The sequence below is a fragment of the Gavialis gangeticus genome, unplaced genomic scaffold, assembly GCF_001723915.1.
Source record: "Gavialis gangeticus isolate Ggan-Ray unplaced genomic scaffold, GavGan_comp1, whole genome shotgun sequence".
NCBI lineage: Eukaryota > Metazoa > Chordata > Crocodylia > Gavialidae > Gavialis > Gavialis gangeticus.
In genome coordinates this window covers 34,356,120-34,365,223 of record NW_017729033.1, presented here as the reverse complement: position 1 = coordinate 34,365,223, position 9,104 = coordinate 34,356,120, and positions in this window count along the sequence as shown.

Sequence of the window (9,104 nt, the reverse complement as noted above, 5' to 3'; positions counted from 1 at the left end):
CCAGGATCAAGGTAAGACTAACTGGCCTATAGTTCCCTGGAAATCTGGCCTATTGTTACCGGAAGTCCCGCCTCCTAACCCGCAACCCTTGCCACCAGAAGTCCCTCCCCTTGCCCCTGGAAATACTCCCTTCAGCAAGGGGTTTTGCCATCTTGGAACCTGAAAAATATCAAATTATATTCTAAAAATTGACCATTTACAACATTCATTAATTTGATTTAAAAGATAAGTTTGTTGTGATTTACATGTGTTTGTGTAGTGTACATAGAGGTGATTGCACAATAGCTTAAAATGAAGTCCTACGCTTGTATAACGGGGGGGTTGGGCAGCATGGGGGGTGGATATAGGTTAGTGGGGGGTTGTGGGTGTGTGGTTATGTGGGGTGTGAGTGGGTATGGGGTTTGTCCGGGGCTGTGAGTGGGGAAGGGTGGCTGGGGTGTGTGAGGGGTGTGGGAGTCTGCATGTAGGGTATGTTTGCACGTGTATGGTGGGATCTGAATTTGGGACTCGCCCTATGAACACACACACACACACACACAGAGTCTCACCCCCTCCCTCATTACAGGGATGCATGCATGCATGCATGTGCGCGTGCACGCACATACACACACACACACAAGGGCACTCAAAATGTTTTGAAAGTTTCAAAACATTTTAAGTTTTGGGCTTGCTTGGTTTCAGCACCTGTCCCAGCCGGCAGCAGCAGCCTGCTGTCATCCTGCATGCAGATTCAGGGGCCTGCATCCTATGGGAGGAGTCTGGCACAGCCCTGCAACCCTCCTGTGGGGCGCAGGCCCTGGATCTAAATGTGGGATGACAGGAGGCTGCCATTGCCAGCAACTAATATGAGTTTTCCTTTCAACTGTTTGAGGTGCAGTTTCCCAGAAATCTCTGCACCTATCCCCTTGAAAGTTGTCAGGCTTCATGCCCTCAGAAGGGGCTACCATTTATGCAATTTTAATCTGAATCAGGCAAGTAATGACAAAGTTTTAGGCATTTTCACTATTCCCCATTATAGCTTATTGTCAAAACGGTGAAATGTGTCGAAAAAGAGAAGCAGTTTCGATTAAACGAAATTAAACAATGCTTCAAAATGAAATGAAACAATGAAACGAAACACTGTCCCTTCAAAATGGAGAAATGGAAGTCGAAATGAAATGGTGCTGTTTCGTACAGCCCTAGTGGCCATTTCCCTGGCCCAGAAACACTGCTCTTTGGTCTGGAGATGCTCCCATGTCAGCCTGGCAACCTATGGACTGACTGCTACAAGGCATGTTGAGATGAATGCTCTTGTTGGCCACCTGCTTGTGATGACTTGGTTCTGGGATGAACACAGGAACAACAGAGCCATGGCAAGTGTGATTTTTTTTGTATCTTAGGTGAAATAGAATTCTGCTCAGAAAACTGAGACTCTTGTGGGATTGAGCCCTTAATATGCTTGAGAAAGTATTGTAAGTGAACTATACTGAATGGCAATGTTTTGAAAGACCATTGAAGTGGCATGATAGGGGAGAAAGTAGGAAGATTCTCGGGATGGATAATCATCACTGTTGCTATCATTAAGAACACTGAAGTAATGTCTAGGTGTCCTAAATAACAGCAGGTGCTAGATACTATACAATGACTTGGTAAGAACCAGTTCTTCCTTGCAAGAAATTAAAGTCAAAAGATTAGGGGTGACACTGTCTACTGTGCTACTAAAGTAACAGTACTTGCAGTTCACAGCAGTACTTAAGCCATCTTTCTGTCCTTCTTGCTCCAGAAATTGAAGCAACCCAGTATAACTTAGATCATGGTCACCAGCCAGTGGATCTCAATCCACCAGTAGATCTCAGAGCCTCTTGCAATAGATCTTGGAGCCTCTTGGAGTCATCGGGGGGTGGGGCTGAGCACCCTTGTGCATGCACACATGTGCCCCAGCCCAGCAGGTCAGTCCATGGGGGAGAGAAGGGCCGCAGGCTAGATTGAGGCCCCTGCAGTGAGGGATAGTGCTGCAGAGGCAGGAGCAGGGGTGAGTTGAGTGGGGCCCTGGCCAGGTGGGATTACCTGCTGGGGAGGCATGCCCCCAAATTATTTTTTCTTCCTCTGTCTCGATCTATTCCCCCCTTTCCCTCTCCACAGACTGGGGTGGGGCTGGGGGGAGTGGCAGCAGTGCATGGTAGATCTTGGGTTGCTGTATGTGTTTCAGTGCTGGCTGGAATCTCCATAATAGCCTAAATACACCATTTCCATTTCCAGCCCCGTCCCCAGAATGTCCCTTTACGCCAAACTTTGCAAAAGAGTTCTTAATAAGCAGCTTTTGAGGATGCCCTCTGCTTTCCCTGTCCTGAAGAAATCTTTCTCCATCTCTCAGGGACTCCCAGGACCACTTTATGTTATGCCAGTTTGCTTGCATACATGGCATACAGAGGTCATACTAATGGTAAAGCTTTTGCCCTGGATGTTTAATTTGATCCAGTTACTAAAATGTTTAGGGGTTTAGTAACCTCTGAATGTAAATGATATTATTATTAATTACTGTTAGCACCCTCCCTAGTGACTGTCACTTTTCAAAGTTTTGTACGGAAATAAAATCATTACCCTTCATTAATCTAGTTTTCAGCTGCAAAGTGTGTATTTATGCATTTTTATTTGGAAAATCCTGTCACTCATCTAATGCCATGCCAATTTTGTGCTAATAGACTGGCATTTTGAATATATTTTTTATTAATTAATCAAAAGTCTTGGGCAGGGATGACTGCGTGTCATTTACTTCACAGAACTACGCCACTCCTTTGGATAGCAATTATAGTCTCCAGATGCCCAATTGTGGAAAAATAGAGTCTTTTTCCACATCAGCATCTGGCTCCATAGTAATGTCTGCAGACAGTTGTGCTTGCATTTTAGGGGCTGCTTTTTGGATGCCATATGATTAAATTACAGATGACCTTTCTAAACTCATTCCCCCTATTTTCTTTATCCTAACATTCTTAAATAACAGTTCTGTTTCCATATTAGCTTGTGAACAGTCATTTGTGATAGTCCTCATTAAAGAAACAGGTGTTTCCTGACACTTAAAGAGTATCTTCAGACCAGTTACATAAAGGATGTGGAATCATACTGAATTTATGTTAGTGAACAGCTGCTATTGTTGTTGTTATGATATTCATGATGGGCTAGACACTTCAGGTATGTGATAAAACACAGTTCCAGCTCTAAAGTGCTCACAGCCTATGAAGAAAATAAAACATATGAAAGGAGCAAGGAAAAAGACCATACATTTCAACTTTTTATATATCAGCTATCTTTACCTATCTATGTTGAGTACCTGGGAGTCTGGTCCTGTTGAAAACAATAAAAGTTTTGCCATTGAATTCTATGTGGGACCAGGATTTTAGCCAAAGTCTTTAAACCTGTAATCAGATCCAGATGGATGGGCCCATGAATTCACATAGAATCCCATTATGGGCTTCTTTCTTACTCTACCTGCATTAATTCAATAGCAGGATTACAACCTATGCTATTGTTTTATAAAGCTATTTAGCACATCATCTTAAAATCAGACAAAGTAGACCAAATGTTGCACTTATTGTAAGCTGTAATTTCAAAGTGTCAGTAAGAGCAGAGTTCTACCCAAAAGCTCTCATTTAAAGTATACAGAGTCTAGAAATATTTTATGAGGTCACACCAGTTTCCATGAAGTGCTATGTCATTTTGTTTAATACCACTCTTTCAATCACAACCTTCATCCAGCTTTTAGACCAGCTTGGCTGGTGGGTGACCCTCATAAAGCAGTTTGAGCTTGGCTTGGATAAATGCCCAAGGAGTAAAATGTTCTCCGCAGTCATCTGAACGAGCTGACCTTCTTTGCTATTTAGACTAATATGTGGCTGATTCTGGTCAGTCTGGAAGTAATCATAGAACAACTTTTCCAGTGTTTTTTCAGTACTGCAGCTCTGACACAATCCAACAAACTAAAACCTTTAAAACTTAATCTAGCAGATTAGAAATGAAAATGTTATTTGAGAGTCAGTCTAAGAAACAGACAATAGTTAAGATAATTCTTATTTTCTTTTCCATCTTGGTTGACACCTATTGGAAGAGCTGTGGAATAAATTATTCACAAGTGTAATGAGATGCATAGTTTTAATACTGAGGATAAAGCCTTAATGGCCCAATTAGGAATGTGTACTTGTCCTCAGGTGCTCAGAAGCCCGTTGCTCCTGGATACAAAAACAAAGAATAAAATTGGAAAGTCCATAGCCAGTATAACCTTAATTTACTTTAGAAGAGTTAAGACTTTGTTTTCCTACACAGCAAAGTAGATATTGCAGATTTCAAAGTGCCAGATCCTTTTGCCAAGGAAAGCAGGGACTTGTCGCTTATTGCTGAGGCCACCAAAGAGGTTCTTCCTAGCAGTAAAGAAAAGGAAAAATAAAATGTGAGGAGCAAATGTAATGCAGTTGGGGAAATTCAGAAGTATTTATTTTCTCTCTTTTTTTTTTATGTCCTTGTACAGTACAACTGAAAATCTTCCAGTCATCATCAGCAAATATCACATGAAGAGTGGGCAAGGTGTTTGTTGTTATATAAAACAAAAGATAAGAAAGTGGTTGGGTGTCATGTCTGTTAGGTCAGTATTTAAGTTATATATTGAAACAAAGTAATTTTTAAGAGATTTGAGGAACTGTAGTTTTGGGGGCACAGTGAGGGGTCTGATAGAGGTGACAGTTGTAGATAAGCTATGCAATGTTGTGAGCTGAGCCTGGGCTGAAGAAAGAGAAGTGTAGCTAGCATCAGCGGATAGCTAAAGTACGGCTCTAAGTGGATGGTCGTATATAGTAAAGCTAGAGTCTAGATTCTTTCTAGCTGCTAGAAACTGAATTCTACGGTTGCTATCACTAGAGAACTTCAAAATCTCACCTATACTAATATTCATGAATATTTTGGGGTATTATATGAAAAAAACAGTATTTTCATGTTTATTTATTTAACATTTTCAAATAATCATTTTGAAGTCTGGTTGTCATGTAGATGTGCCTCTTTTTAACAGTTAGTTTTCTGCAGGCAGGGACATTCTAAGAATTGCTCTATAGCTAATAGCTTTCTAGGTTTCTCTTCATTACATGTGTGTGAAATCAGGGTCTAGATCCCATTGTTCCATCTCTTGTTAGCATGTGTATTCCGGAGTAACTAAAAGATAGTGCTATATTGTGTTTTTTGTTGTTTCATATCATTCTCATCTTATTTCTTTTATTTTATTGATTGCTATTAATTTAATAATTAATTTCATAATCTTTTTCTTTGTATTCAAGATTCTTCATGCTACTGCTATAATATACCTGGATTGTCCTATGAGATTTCTCCTACTCGTGAATTCTCCTTCATAGTCTCTTACTAGAATTCCTGTGTTGCTTTTTTATAATCAGGCTTTGGAGTTAACAGTCTGTTGGGATGACTGCTGATCATTTGTGCTCTTGTACAGCTACTTACCAGTGTGCCTAGAGAAGACAATGCATTTGTTTAGTATGCCACTCTCCCCTCCACCCCTCCCCCTGGGATGCAGCCTTTTTTTTCCTATAAGGGGAAGCTAAAATTGAATAGATCCCTTTTCAAGCACTTCTGTTCCTTTCTGTCTTTGATTTCCAAACTCACATATGTTTAACTGAATCTGGATGGTCAGACCCTCAGCAATTGTAAAATAAATAAACAAAAATAAAAATCAGTGGACAAGTGGACCTGCTGGATCAATAGAATGGTTTAAAAGAAACTTGCCTACATATGCTGTTAGTACTGCCAACTGAAATCCCAATGCAGCTAAAAAATAATAATGGAATAGCTTCTGTAGTCGCTGCAGCAGTGTGGGCAACAAAATGTGCAAAACTGGCACTTACAGGAACTTTTTTCTGCACTTAATTTACATCCATTTTTAAAACATTTTTGAATATATTAAGAATGGAATGAATAGGGATTTATGAACATTTAAAATGGTTCCAGAGAATTTTAAAAAATAATATCATGTGTATCTTTTATTTTGCATAATTCTTTACTGGCAGAGTTTGGAGGGTCTAATTAGGTCTTTTGCATTAATAGATTCTTGGACATGCTACATCTTGTGCCAAAGTGCAAAAAGCACAGAAGGGAAACATGTAACTAAATTTGGGGGGAGAGTGGGGAGGGGTATGGAGGAGGATAACATGGGCAGAAGTAAAAATTAGGATATGGAATACTTCTAGGTATGTTCAATTATCTAACTTTGGAAAAATGCTGTTCTATTATTTAAACTGTATTTCTCTCTCATGTCCCTTCCCCTTTTGTCCGTAATTTTCTTGCATTTGCTGCCTTCTTCCGATTTCCTGATTATCTCCTGCGTATACATGTTTCTCTCTTGACTGTATATCTGTTCTCTCCCCCATGCTATTACATACTCCATTTTTTAAATCTATTAAAAAAATCTCAGGATACAGCAAATAAATATGTATCATATTTTTCATCTTTTATCTTCTTTTCTTTTGTATGTTCTTTTCTTTTCCTTTAATTAGATTCCATTTCATTCCATTTCTTTGTTTGGTTTCTTCTTGGTTTGTCGGTCCTACTACTTTATTTGTTGGTGCTTTTAATTTATGATCTCTAAATTAAAACATCTTTACCTTCCTCTCAGTTTTGGTTGTATCTTTTTATTTGTTTAAAAAAAATTCTCAGTAGTAAATATAGCAGTGAGTGAAACTTAGAGTAAAAATCAGATAGCATTTTTCACTTACTCTTACAAGAAGGCTTCCCAAATCAGCTTTGCTTACACTAGCAAGGAAAACCAATGGTGACTTGCTGCTCAGCACCCTGCTTATCATAACTGCTGAAAAGAGAGCAATTTATTTCTCTGTGACTGAATCACAGGTATCTACTGCCAATTCACTTCACAGAGATTTTGTTTGGAGCCAATAAGACCTGAATCCTATTAACAATGACAAATAAGTGACTGTCATCTCTTGCTGATGTTTTTGGAGTTTTCAAGCTTGTAAAAATTCATAATTATCACTATCAATTTAATTATTTTATCAAAAGAAATGACTATGTGTTTGCTTACAATTGAACAGAAATAGGTGCGTGCAGATCACCTGGAAGGAGATTACTCAGTCTTTATTCAGAATTGCTGCTATGGAATTTCAGACAAAACAGTTTTTCTGGGCTTGGGTTTGGGGATCTCACTAAGAAGCAGTATCAGAGTTGGCAGAGCTGGCTGCCATGAGATGCCATTATTAAAAAAGAATGGAGAGAAAAAGTCTGTGAAAATGATGTCATACAACAACTTCTACTTGAACTTCTATCATTACTGCTGGCTATCCTGACACAGATAGGTCTGTTAAGGAGATTGGGGTGGGGACCAAGTAGACAAGGGGGGAAGAATGTGCGAAATAGAAGTGAAAATCAAAGAAGAAGGAAAGATCTGAGGGGCATCCCTTGTGGTGGGCCCCTGATTCTTTTGACCCTTCTGGTCCTGGCCCTAGCATTGACCAGTCAACAGTGCCTCAAGTCAGGCTTCTGAGCAACTAGCCCACACTCTCTTACATGGGTCCACCTTCTTAGGCCCTACCACAGGGTTACCCACCCATTTGTGGGGGCCGGAGTTATTAAGGTGCCCCAACCCACCTTTCACTGGGGTGGTAACTGGCCTGGCATTTCTGGGGGACTCTTCCTCCATGAACAGCTCCACCAGGACACCCATCCCCAGCAGTGTCCAGTTTTAGGTCATGCCCAGGACCAAGAGCCTCTTAGCCATCCCCATAAGTTTTTGCCCTTACCTCCATGTGGCTCCTGCTGTAACTCAGCTATGCAATGTTTCCACTTGGGCTGGCAGCAGCAAATGCAACCTTTATATACCTGGTTCTCAAAATGGCCATTGCCATCAGGCAGCTGCTGGCTGCCTGACCCAGCCCTTAAGTGACAGGCACCCAAAGGTGCATTGACACAGACCAAAAGAGACTTTTCCCCTGTACACATTAAGGACTTTAGAAAAAGATATTTCAATGAAAACAGAGGCCAGGGATATTAAGACTAGATTTTTAGCAATCAAACACAGAGCTAATGTCCTGGAATCACACTTCCATTAAAAACTATATGTAACTAACACAAATTCTAATTGCTAAAGGCCTGTAAGAGCTGGCCATGTGGAAGTCTATATTCTACTATAGCAGCAGAATTGTTTAGAATCAATCTGTTTTATCATGTAGGTGTTCGTATTTAGATACTTTATTAAATATATAAAATTATAAATATAGGAAATTCCCAGGAATTTTCAGAGTAGAGTAGAATCCAGGTTAAATTATGTATAACTATCTCCTTTGCACATACACCAGGTTAACAAGACTTCAAGAAGGATTTAATGTTCAAATACATAACAAGAGTAGCCAGAATTATAACAGTAATGAATAATAATGACACTAATAAAACTTCCAAAGTGTAAGCCAATTTCCAACTAATAGATATTAGGAAGAAACATTTCCTGTGTCCAGTTTATTTAACAGCTGCCTTTTGTAAGATTTTTCACCTTCTGTGATACAATAGAGAAACCATTCTTTTGATCCAGTAAAATGGTTTCTTTGATCCAGTGTTTCCAATTTCCAATTTGTTGTTTAATTTGCAGTTCTGTAGCCCATTCTACGTTTTTGCTAGTATGATTTAGGTGTATCTTTTTCAAATTGAGCCCACAATTTGCCACTTTTGCAAAGTATTTTTAGGAACCTTCAAATTAATGAGAGACATTTTAATATAAGTTAATATTTTAATTTTTGTGCGAAATTAGGAAGTAGCACAAACAGCATCATTATACATGACTTTATTTGGGAGTTTTCCTATATGGTTTCATGTGTATAAATTAAATGCCCAGTCTCTGGCCTTATTAACATCTGATATTTCCTCTCTTGCCACAAGCACTGCTTATTATAATAGTCTAAACTGAAATATGATTTTTTATAGCTGATCCAAATGAATAAAAAGTAGAAACACACAAATATGGATTTGTTTTTTAATATTACCTATGTCTATTTTACAGCCTGATAAAAGTCTCGGTTGACACAGTACTGAATAAAAGTGGTACTGTATGGTATGTTTATTCAAATATTTAACTT